We start from the raw sequence: 10,706 nt of genomic DNA, 5'->3' as shown, positions 1-10,706 counted from the left end.
ATTTAAATTTAATTAACATATACTGTATTAGGAGTTTCTTTGGGTGCATATAGCACCCAGTGCTCATTGCATCATTACATCAGGTGCTCTCCTTCATTCCATCACCTACTTACCACATCCCCCCCCATCCCCTCCAGCAACCCTCAGTTTCTTTCCTGGTTAAAGGTCTCTCATGGTTTGCCTCCCTCTCTGTTTTCATCTTGTTATTTTTCCTTCCCTTCCCCTATGTTCATCAGTTTTGTTTCTTAAATTCCCCATGAGTGAAATCATATGGTGTTTGTCTTTCTCTGACTTATTCTGCTTAGCATAATACCCTCTAGTTCCATCCATGCCATTGCAAGTGAAGAGAGTTTATTCCTATTGATGGCTGAGTAACATTCCTGTGTGTGTGTGTGTGTGTGTGTGTGTGTGTGTGTGTGTGTTTTCTTTATCCATCATCTGTCAATGGACATTTGGGCTCTTTCCATAGTTTGGCTATTGTGGACATTGCTGCTATAAAAATTGGGGTGCAGGAGCCCCTTTGAAACACTATGCTTGTATCCTTTGGATAAATATCCAGTAGTGCAATTGCTGGGTCTTAGAGCAGTTCTATTTTTAACTTTTTGAGGAGCCTCCATATTTTTTCCCAGAGTGGCTGCACCAGTTTGCCTTCCCACCAACAGCGCAAGAGGGTTCCCCTTTCTCTGCATCCTTGCCAACATCTGTTGTTTCCTGAGTTGTTAATTTTAGCCATTCTGACTGGTCTGGGAGGTTTTGATTTGTGGCAGATCTCCCTAATGCTGGTTAATCGTGAGCATATTTTCATGTGTCTGTTGGCCATTTGTATGTCTCCTTTGGCAAAATGTCTGTTTATGTCTTCTGCCCATTTCTTGACTAGACCTTTTGGTTTTGGGGTGTTGAGTTTGATAAGTTCTTTATAGATTTCAGAGTCATTTGCTAATATCTTCTCCCATTCCGTAGGTTTTCTCTTTGTTTCCTTTGCTGTACAAAAGTTTTTATCCTGATGAAGTCCCAATAGTTCATTTTTGCTTTTCTTTCCCTTGCCTTTGCAAGAAGTTGCTGTCATGGTGCCACCATTACCTCTTGTCTGCATCACTGCAATGGCCCCCCATCTCTCTGCTTCTGCCCTTACCCACCTCGCCCTATTCTCAAAATGGCAGCCAGAGTACTCTTTTCAAATTGTAAGTCAGCTCACAGTACTCCTTTGCCAAAAACTCTGCAGTGGCCCCGCATTTCAGTCAGGATAAAAGCCAAGATTCTTTAAATGGCCCCATTACCTCACAAAGGTACCTTATAAACCTACCAGTGGGAGAAAATTCCCCATGAATCTCTTGCTTTTCTGCACATCTTGCAAGAAGAAACACTTCATTCCAGGCAATCTTTTCAGAAATGTTTGGGTGGCAAGCAGCTTTGGAAAACAGAGCATCTCCTTCCAGAGCTGAGAGCAGTTTGCTTGCTATCCAGTGTGACAAAGAGCATGTCTCCTCCATGCAAAGGCTAGGTAGGTTTGCTTGCAACCATTATAAGAGACTCTGCTGTATTGCGTCCTTCTGGGGGCCTCGCATTGCCTCCCTGGGACTTGGAGGAAAGGGGAACTGAGGGAAATACACTGCTGTCCTGCTTCTGGTTGTGCCATGAATAATAAGGGTTTTGGTCTTTGACTCAGGAGCCTCGTGCCTTCTGACAGAATCCACAAAACTGTGCAGGCTGAATCTATTAGCTTGCAAATAGAAGAAAATAGCCCCCACACAGTCCTAGACACCCACCCACCTGTCTCCTACTGTAATCTCCTCACTCGTTGGCTCAGCTGCACTGTCTGCTCACTGTTCTTGGACTGCATTTGGCACACTCCTTTCTTAAGGCCTTTCCACTGCTTTTGTTTCTGCCTGAAATGCCCTTCCCCCAGATATCTAGTTAGCTCCTTCCTCTTCCCCAAGGCTTTGTTCTAATTTCACCTTCTCAATGGGGCCGGCTCTAACCATCTCCTTTCAAGTTGCAACTGACCCTCCTCCCTTCCTCAACACTCCCAGTTCCCCTTACTTGGCTCTATTTTCTCTTTTCTTCACTGCACACATCACGTTCTACATACTATATAGAGGGTCAGCAAATGTTTTCTTGAAGGCCAGATAGTAAGTATTTTAAGTCTGTGGGCCTAAAGATCTGTCTTGCAACTACAGATGGTCCCCAACTTAACGAAATTTCGATTTACAATTTTTTTTGTTTACAATGGTACGAAAGCAATGAGACTTCAGTGCAAACTGTACTTGGAATTTTGAATTTTGATCTCTCCCAGACTAGCAGTAATGCAGCATGATTCTTTCTTGCGATGCTGGGAAGTGGCAGCGAGCCACAGCTCCCTGTCAGCCACGTGATCGTGCAGGTCAACAACCGATAGCTCACCGCCATTTGGTACCCATACGGCCATTGTTTTCCGCTCTCAGTATGCATTACGTGAACTCTTCGATACTTTATTAGAAAATGGGCTCTGTGTGAGATGACTTTGTCCAACTGTAGGCTAATGCAAGTGCTCCTAGCGTGTTTAAGGTGGGCTAGACTAAGCTAGGATGTTTGGCAAGTTTGGTGTATTGTATGCAGTTTTGACTTAGGGTATTTTCCACTTATAATGGGTTTATTGAGTGTAATCCCATTTTAAGTCAAGGGAGCGCTCTACTGAAGTCTGTCATTGTGGTGGCAAAGCAGCCATAGGTAATACATACGTGAACGGGCACGGCTATGTTCTATTAACACTTTATTTACAAAAACAGACAGCAGGGGCACCTGGGTGGCTCAGTGGGTTAAGGCCTCTGCCTTCGGCTCAGGTTATGATACCAGGGTCCTGGGATCAAGCCCCGTATCAGGATCTCTGTTCAGCAGGGAGCCTGCTTCCCCCTCTCTCTCTGTCTGTCTCTCTGCCTACTTGTGGCCTCTGTCAAATAAAGAAATAAAATCTCAAAAAAAATTTTTTTAATTAAAAAAAAAAACCAGACAGCTGGCCTGTAGGCTTTAAATTGTCAACCCCCATATTATATAACTTAGTTATCACATTTACTGATTGTTTGCCTCATTGCACTGGAATATAATCTTCATGAAGGCAGAAATCTGTTTTATTCACTAATATTTCTCAAGTGCCTAGAGCAGTGACTAAAGGGAATAGCAGGGTCTCAGTAAATTATTTGACAAACAGAAGTACAATCAGGGAACACATCCTTGTAGATCAATTTTCAAATAACCTAAACCGGAATTAGATTCAAACTTGCAGACCATATTTGAGATAGACAAAGTCAAGTAAGTCTAACTTCGTAATGATGCCTTCCCCTTAACTATCCCTCTCATTAGTCAAGAGGGATAAACTTACAGCATCCCCATTTGTTCCAAATGAAACTGTTCCCCTGGTCACAGTTATGTGAAGGGAGGGTCAGAACCTCTCCCAAGGTAGAACAATAAACCCTCCTTCCCCCTCACAAGGACTTACACTGAAAAACCCAGTCATCTCCTGTGGCTCGAAATGTAACACAGAAATTTAAAACTACGGACACATGTGGTAGAAATGTACTTCCCTGTCCCCTTGAAGCTGGGCGTATCTATGTGATGTGTTTAGAAAAATGAAAGAGGAATGGAAATGATGCAGATGAAAGATCTGGGTGAAAGCTACAAAAGCCAGTGTGCTTTTGAGCAAACGGTGATGGACGCTCACGTGCAGAAGAATGAAGGAGAACCTCAACTTCACATCATACACAAGAAATTAACTCAAAATGGATCCAAGATCTAAATACAAGAGCTCCAATTATAAAATGACTAGAAGAAAACATAAGAGTAAGTCTGTGTGACCTGGAATTAGGCAGTGGTTTCTTAGGACACCAAAATCAGAAGCAGCCCCCCACCAAAAAAAAGAGAGAGAGAAAAGAGTAAAGAAATGCATGTCAAAGGACGCTATCAAAAAAGAAAAGAAAAGAAAAGAAAAGAAAAGAAAAGAAAAGAAAAGAAAAGAAAGAAAGAAAGAAAGAAAGAAAGAAAGAAAGAAAAGACAACTCCTGGAATGGGAGAAAATACTTGCAAACCATATACAGGTAGACCTTGCAGATCCAGTTCCAAACCAAGAGATGTCAATAGGGCAAGTTAAATGAGTTTTTGGTTTCCAGGGGATATAAAAGTTATGTTTACACTGTACTGTAGTCTATTATGTGTACAACAGCATTATGTCTAAGAAAAGCAATGTACACACCTTAGTTAAAATATACTTGATTAAAAAATATATACATACTTGATTGCTGAAAAATGCTAACCCTCTTCTGAGCTTTTAGAGACGTAATCTTGCTGATGGAGGGTATTGCCTCCATGTTGACAGGGTGGTGGCTGCTGATGGCTGGGGTGGCTGTGGCAGTTTCTTCAAATAAGACAACAGTGAAGTCTACCTCATGGGTTGACTCTTCCTCTCATGAAAAATTTCTCTGTAGCACGCAGTGCTGTTTGATAGCATTTTAGTCAGGTAAAACTTTTCAAAAATGGAAATAATCCTTGAAACTTGCTGTTGCCTTCCCAACTAAGTTTATGTAATATTCTCAATACTTTCTTGTCATTTTAACAATCTTCACTGACGCATCACCAGGAGTAGTTTCCATCTTAAGGAACCACTTTCTTTGGTCCTCCATAAGAAAAAATCCTCAACTATTATAATTTTATCATGGGGACAGGGAGAGCCTGAATGGCTGTTTGTTAGGCCTTCAACTCTTTTTTTTTTTTTTTAAGATTTTATTTATTTATCAGAGAGAGAGAGAGAGCACAAGCAGGCAGAGAGGCAGGCAGAGGCAGAGAGAGAAGCAGGCTCCCCGCTGAGCAAGGAGCCCAATATGGGACTCGATCCCAGGACCCTGGGATCATGACCTGAACCAAAGGCAGGAACTTAACCAATTGAGCCACCCAGGTGTCCCAAGCCTCCGACTCTTAATTGCAACTCAGGTCCTGATCTCGGGGTGGTGAGGAGCCCTGCGTCAGGCTTATCTGCTGGGTGTGGAACCTGCTTGAGATTCTCTCTTTCCCTCTGCCACTTCACTGCCCCCTCCATCTCTCTCTTTTTATTTGAGAGAGAGAGAGAAAGAGAAAGCATGTGCACGTGCATACATGAGGGGAGGGAGAAAGGGAGAAGCAGACTCCTTGCTGAGCAGGGAACCTGACTGGGGCTCGATCCTAGGACCCCAGGATCCAACTGAGCCACCCAGGCACTCCTCCATCTCTCTCTCTTAAAAAAAAAAAAATTATCATGAAATTGCATCAATTCCATCACATCTTCAGGCCCCATTTCTAATTATTCAAGTCCCCTTGTTATTTCTACCATATCTGTGGTTAACTTCCTTTTCTGAAATCGTGGGCCCCTCAAAGTCATCCATGAGAGTTGGAATCCACTTCTTCCAAACTCTTGTTCACATTGATATTTTTATGTCTTTCCATGAATTATGAATGCTCTTAATGGCATTTAGAAGGGTGACTCCTTCCTAAGTTTTCAATTTACTCTCCTAGATCCATCAGCAGAATCACTGTCTGTGGCACCTATAGCCCTTTTACAAAATATCTGTTTTAAATATAAGATTTGAAAGTCAAAACGATTCCTTCATCTATAGGCTACAGAGAGGATGCTGTATTAGTAGACAGGAAAACAATATTGAACTCATTGTCCCTCTCCATCAGAGCTCTTGGGTGACCAGGTAGACTGTTAACAAGCAGTAATATCTTGAAAGGAATCTTTTTTTCCTGAGCAGCAGGTCTCAACAGCAGGCTGACAATATTCAGTAAAGCATGTTATGAACAGATGTGCTGCCACCCAGACTTTGTTGTTCCATTTACAGAGCACGGGCACGGTCGATTTAGCATAATTCTTAAGGGCCCTAGGGTTTTCAGAATGGTAAATGAGCATCGACTTCGATGTAAAGTCATCAGCTGCATTAGCCCCACTAAGAGAGTCAGTCTGTCCTCTGAAACTTTGAAGCCAGGCATTGACTTCTCCTCGCCAGCTATGAAAATCTTAGATGGCATCTTCTTCCAACAGAAGGCTGTTTGGTCTACACTGAAAATCTATGGTTTAGTGGAGCCACCTTTATGAATGATCTTAGCCAGACCTTCTGGAGAATTTGCGGCAGTTTCTACATCAGCACTTGCTGCTTCATTTTGCATTTTTCTGTCATGGAGACAGCTTCTTTCCTTCAACCTCCTTTTCTGTCATGGAGACAGCTTCTTTCCTTTGACCTCATGAATCAGCCTCTGCCAGCTTCCAACTTTCCTTCTGCAGCTCCCTAACCTCTCTCAGCTTCACAGAATTGAAGAGAGTTAAGGCCTTGCTCTGTATTAGGCTTTGGTGGAAGGGAACATTGAGGCTGGCTTGATCTTCAATCCAGACCACTAAAACCTTCTCCATCTCAGCAGCAGGGCTGTTTCAGTTTGTCATTTGTGTGTTCTCTGGAGAAGCACTTTTAATTTCCTTCAAGAACGTCTCCTCTGCCTTCACAACTTGGCTAACTGTTTGGCACAAGAGGCCTAGCTTCCAGCCTATCTCGGCTTTCAACATGCCTCCCTCACTAAGCTTAATCATTTCTAGCTTTTCACTTCAAGTAAGAGATGTGTGACTCTCCCTTTTATTTGAACACTTAGAGGCCTTTGTAAGGTTATTAATTGGCCTCATTTCAACATTATGGTGTAACAGGTAATAGGGAGGCCTGAGGAGAGGGAAAGAGATGGGGAACGGCTGGTAGGTGGAGCAGTCGGAGTATACACAACATTTATTAAGTCTGTTATCTTAGGGGGGGATTGTGGTACCCCTAAACAATTACAATAGTAACATTAAAGATTACTGATTATAGATCACATGACAAACAATAAGAACGAAAAAGTTTGAAATACTGAGGCACCAAAATGTGACACAAAGACACAAAGTGAGCAAATAGTGTCAGAAAAATGGCAACGATAGATTTATTCAATGCAGTATTGCTCAAACCTTCAATTAGTTAAAAAAAAAAAAAAAAACATAGTATCTGTGATGTACAATAAAGTGAAGCCCAACAAAACAAGGTCTTGCATCCAGGATAAATAAAGAACTCTTACCACTAAATAAAGAGGCAATGAAATTTAAAAATGAGTAAAGAATTGAGGCACCTGAGCCCAGACTCCATCTCTCTGCCTCCTTCATCATTAGGTGAAGCGAGATGCCTGAGCTCTAGCCAATGGAATGTGAACACATGATACACACCATCTCCTTCACACAATCCTCTGTGCCTCTGGCAGCTTGATGCTAAGTGACCTCAAAACCCATGCACTGAAGACACCAGAGCCACAAGACAAAGAACTTGGGTTGCTGAAGCACAACATGAAAAGTCACCCACTGGCAGGAATACCTGCTTTATGACAGATGTTAGCTTACCCTAACTCATCTAAGGGAGTAGAAGAAAGCATTTATACTAGGTTACCCATTGGTGGCTCTTACATCCTCCTCATTTGATCCTCCCTGCAGCTGAACGAGGTAGTGAAATTGTCCCCATTCTACAGAGGGGTTAGGCAAATTTCAGAGGAGTTAAGTTGCTGGGGAAGAGGATCCCATGCCACTACCTAGCAAGTCCAGGCTCACATACAGTCTTCCTGATTCCCAGAGGCCAATCTTTTCCTACTGTATTACACTGAATGCTAAAGAGTCTTCCTTAAACTGGACATATTAGCACCTAATCTAAACCTCTGAACTAAGAAATAGCGTATAAAAAGATGAAAGAGATGGTAATCCTCCCTCAAGAAAACTGGGCCATCCCATTTATCTCTTTGTGCCTTCTGCTCAGTCAAGAACATGGCATAAAGAGAGATCTTTTAAACCTGCAAAGGTTTTAAAAAATCTTACCAGGAAACAAAAAGGTAAGTGTATACCACACTACAATTAAAGACAGGCAAAACAGATGTTGTGTTGGTGTAGACCAACCACAGTAAGACTAATTTCATCAAGTGGAATTTACTTCAATAACATCTAACAATTCAATTGCATATTGTAGGTAAACAAGTTATGGCAATGTGAGAATATAAAATTCTAAGACTACCTGGAAACTTAAACATGCATCTAATAACACAGAGTATTATGTAATACTGAAGAATGAAAAAGAAAGCATGTTGACTTCAAGTTGGGATGATTTATTTGCACTTAAAAATACAACTTCTAAGATGACATCTGTTTTCAAAAATGTCTTAATGTTAAAAATATGCTATAGGAACTGTTGTCTTCATGTTGAGAATGTGGATGTCGTACCAGCATTAGCGTACAAATCATAGGTGATAACATTAACACAAAATCAGAGAGCAAATACTCATTGGGAACACAGTTTTTATATTAAAAATATCAGAAGTTCACAGTTTTCGTCTTTTTTCCCCGACTTATATTGATAAAATGCTTTTGTAGCTACAATCTATTTCACTTTCTGGTGGCAGATCCAATGCCTATTTAATCAGCAGATGGATGCTACTAACACATTCTTCTTACATAGAACTCACACATCTTTAATTTCTAAAAATGTCTTGCTCTGTAAAACTGTGACCACTGGGAATGGGAAAGATAGGAAACTAAGTTCAAGTGTAAGGAGATGAGAAAGAGGGAGAGAAAATGTTGGCAATTTTTTACTAATGAAACATTGAATTATAAAGTACATATAGGTAGCTTTGATGATTCAACAAGAAACCACGCACTGATTTACAAAGTCTGTGACCTCTATTTTTGTTTAATCCAAATGAAAGTGAAAAATACACATTTTCAAAGAATTTCAAAATCCACTTACACGGCAAGGAACGTTTAGGCAAGCAGATCACAAGACAGGTTTACTTTGTTTGTGTTTTAAGGCAAAGCAAAATTTCCCAAGTGAAATACCTACAAAATAAATTTGCTTTAGAAATAAATTTCAGTAATAAAATAATACTTCTCGCTTATTAAATATATATTTTACCTTTACATCTGATTTAGCAACTTGCATCAAAAATTCAAGAGTTCTATGAATATTTGCAAATAAATACTAAAAATACTAGCATATAAATGCCTCAGCTGGTATTCAGGTGTTTGGATGTCAACAGTTAGCAAAGGGGAGAAAAGAATATATAATAAACTACCTACTTATAAAGTTTTCCCCTAAGACAACATGAGAATGTGACATACTGGTTCAGAATGAAGTTATTTTTCTAGACAGCACATATCAGTGGAACACATGTGTTCTTCTTTTCCAAATCAAAGTACCCAACAGTACTGTTTTCTTCAACCATTAAATCAATAGTCTAAGATTTACATTTACCATAATCTCTCTTTTCATGTAAAGTATTTTCTTAAAAAACAAATCACTGTACAGAAAGCAACTGTCTACTATGAAGAATCAAATCATTTCAGATAAAAGGCAAAGTAATAAATGAATATTGTTTCAACTCATTTACTAACCTGGACACTTGGTTTCAATAAAGACAAGAAGGAATTAAAATGTCTGTATGATTTCCCAAGCAGAGAGTGTCATCCCTTCAAATTGAGGAAGACTTTCCAGCATTTCAAAAAAACAGAATTCCTTTAAAACTGAAATGATAAGCAATATTCTTAAACATTTCATTGTATCCAATTTCTCTGCCTATCAGTTTGGTTAGTTATACTGAGACCAACTTTTTTTTTCCTAAATAGTATCTAACAGACTACCTATAATTAAAACAAGTTTCCTAGAAAATATTAAGTAGCAATAAAACCAAAGCTCCCACTAGGATATGCCAGCATCCCTGACATTCACCACTTTAACTGTGTGTTTCTAAGAGCTACTGACTGGATTAACATACAAGGTGTATTGTGTATTAACATACAAGTTTTACTTTATAAAGCTTAGCATTATACTTCAAAGAACCTTGAGATTTCCTATTAAACAGCTGACCTGTAGGCATCTGTATGCATTCTTTATTAAATACAGTGAGGCGGCTGCTTGGATTTTTCCATGCACGGTCAGGTTACAGTATTACTGCCTGATACATTTATACACTGGACAGAATGGGGGTTAGACTTCCACCAAAGCCAGATCTACCCAGCCCTTTGGGATAAGTCAGGCCAAGAACCTGCTCAGCCTTCTGAATCTACTAACTAGTTCTTGTGTCATTTCTTTCTGCAGTTTTCAAGTCATAAACAGATTGGAATGGACTTCCATGCCATCAAAATCAGATAACAACTGCTCAACAGAGAAGGTATTCACTCTCATGATAAATTCAACAATCTGAAATAACTAAATATGACAGCAGATACAAAAAAGACAAAGCTATCAACAATGGCAAGTGGGAACAGGGTTTCAAACAAGCACTTTAAAACGTAAAGAAAAACATATAAATAACTGGTCTGCCGGAGCGGAGACAATCTGGAGAAAATACAGCACTCTTTCTGGAAGAACAGGATAAAACACTGTCTGTTTCATATTTATAAGTTATTTTCTATCTACCTACCTATCTGATATAGACATGTCTATGGAGATTAAAAATACGTCAATTACATGAATACATATCACTCAAGTATATCATACATATTAAAAATATTAATAATAGGGGCGCTTGGGTGGCTCAGTAGGTTGAGCCGCTGCCTTCGGCTCAGGTCATGATCTCAGGGTCCTGGGACCGAGCCCCGCATCGGGCTCTCTGCTCAGCAGGGAGCCTGCTTCCTCCTCTCTCTGTGCCTGCCTCTCTGCCTG

At 40.3% G+C, this 10,706-nt stretch overlaps 1 pseudogene; it reads right to left on the bottom strand.

The window, feature by feature from the left end:
- Positions 1–4,267: 4,267 nt before the first annotated feature.
- LOC116570251 lies at positions 4,268–10,597 on the bottom strand (annotated as a pseudogene).
- Between the last annotated feature and the right edge of the window lie 109 nt (positions 10,598–10,706).

The sequence above is a fragment of the Mustela erminea genome, chromosome 12, assembly GCF_009829155.1.
Source record: "Mustela erminea isolate mMusErm1 chromosome 12, mMusErm1.Pri, whole genome shotgun sequence".
Classification (NCBI taxonomy): domain Eukaryota; kingdom Metazoa; phylum Chordata; class Mammalia; order Carnivora; family Mustelidae; genus Mustela; species Mustela erminea.
This window is presented reverse-complemented; position numbering and strand designations above follow the sequence as displayed.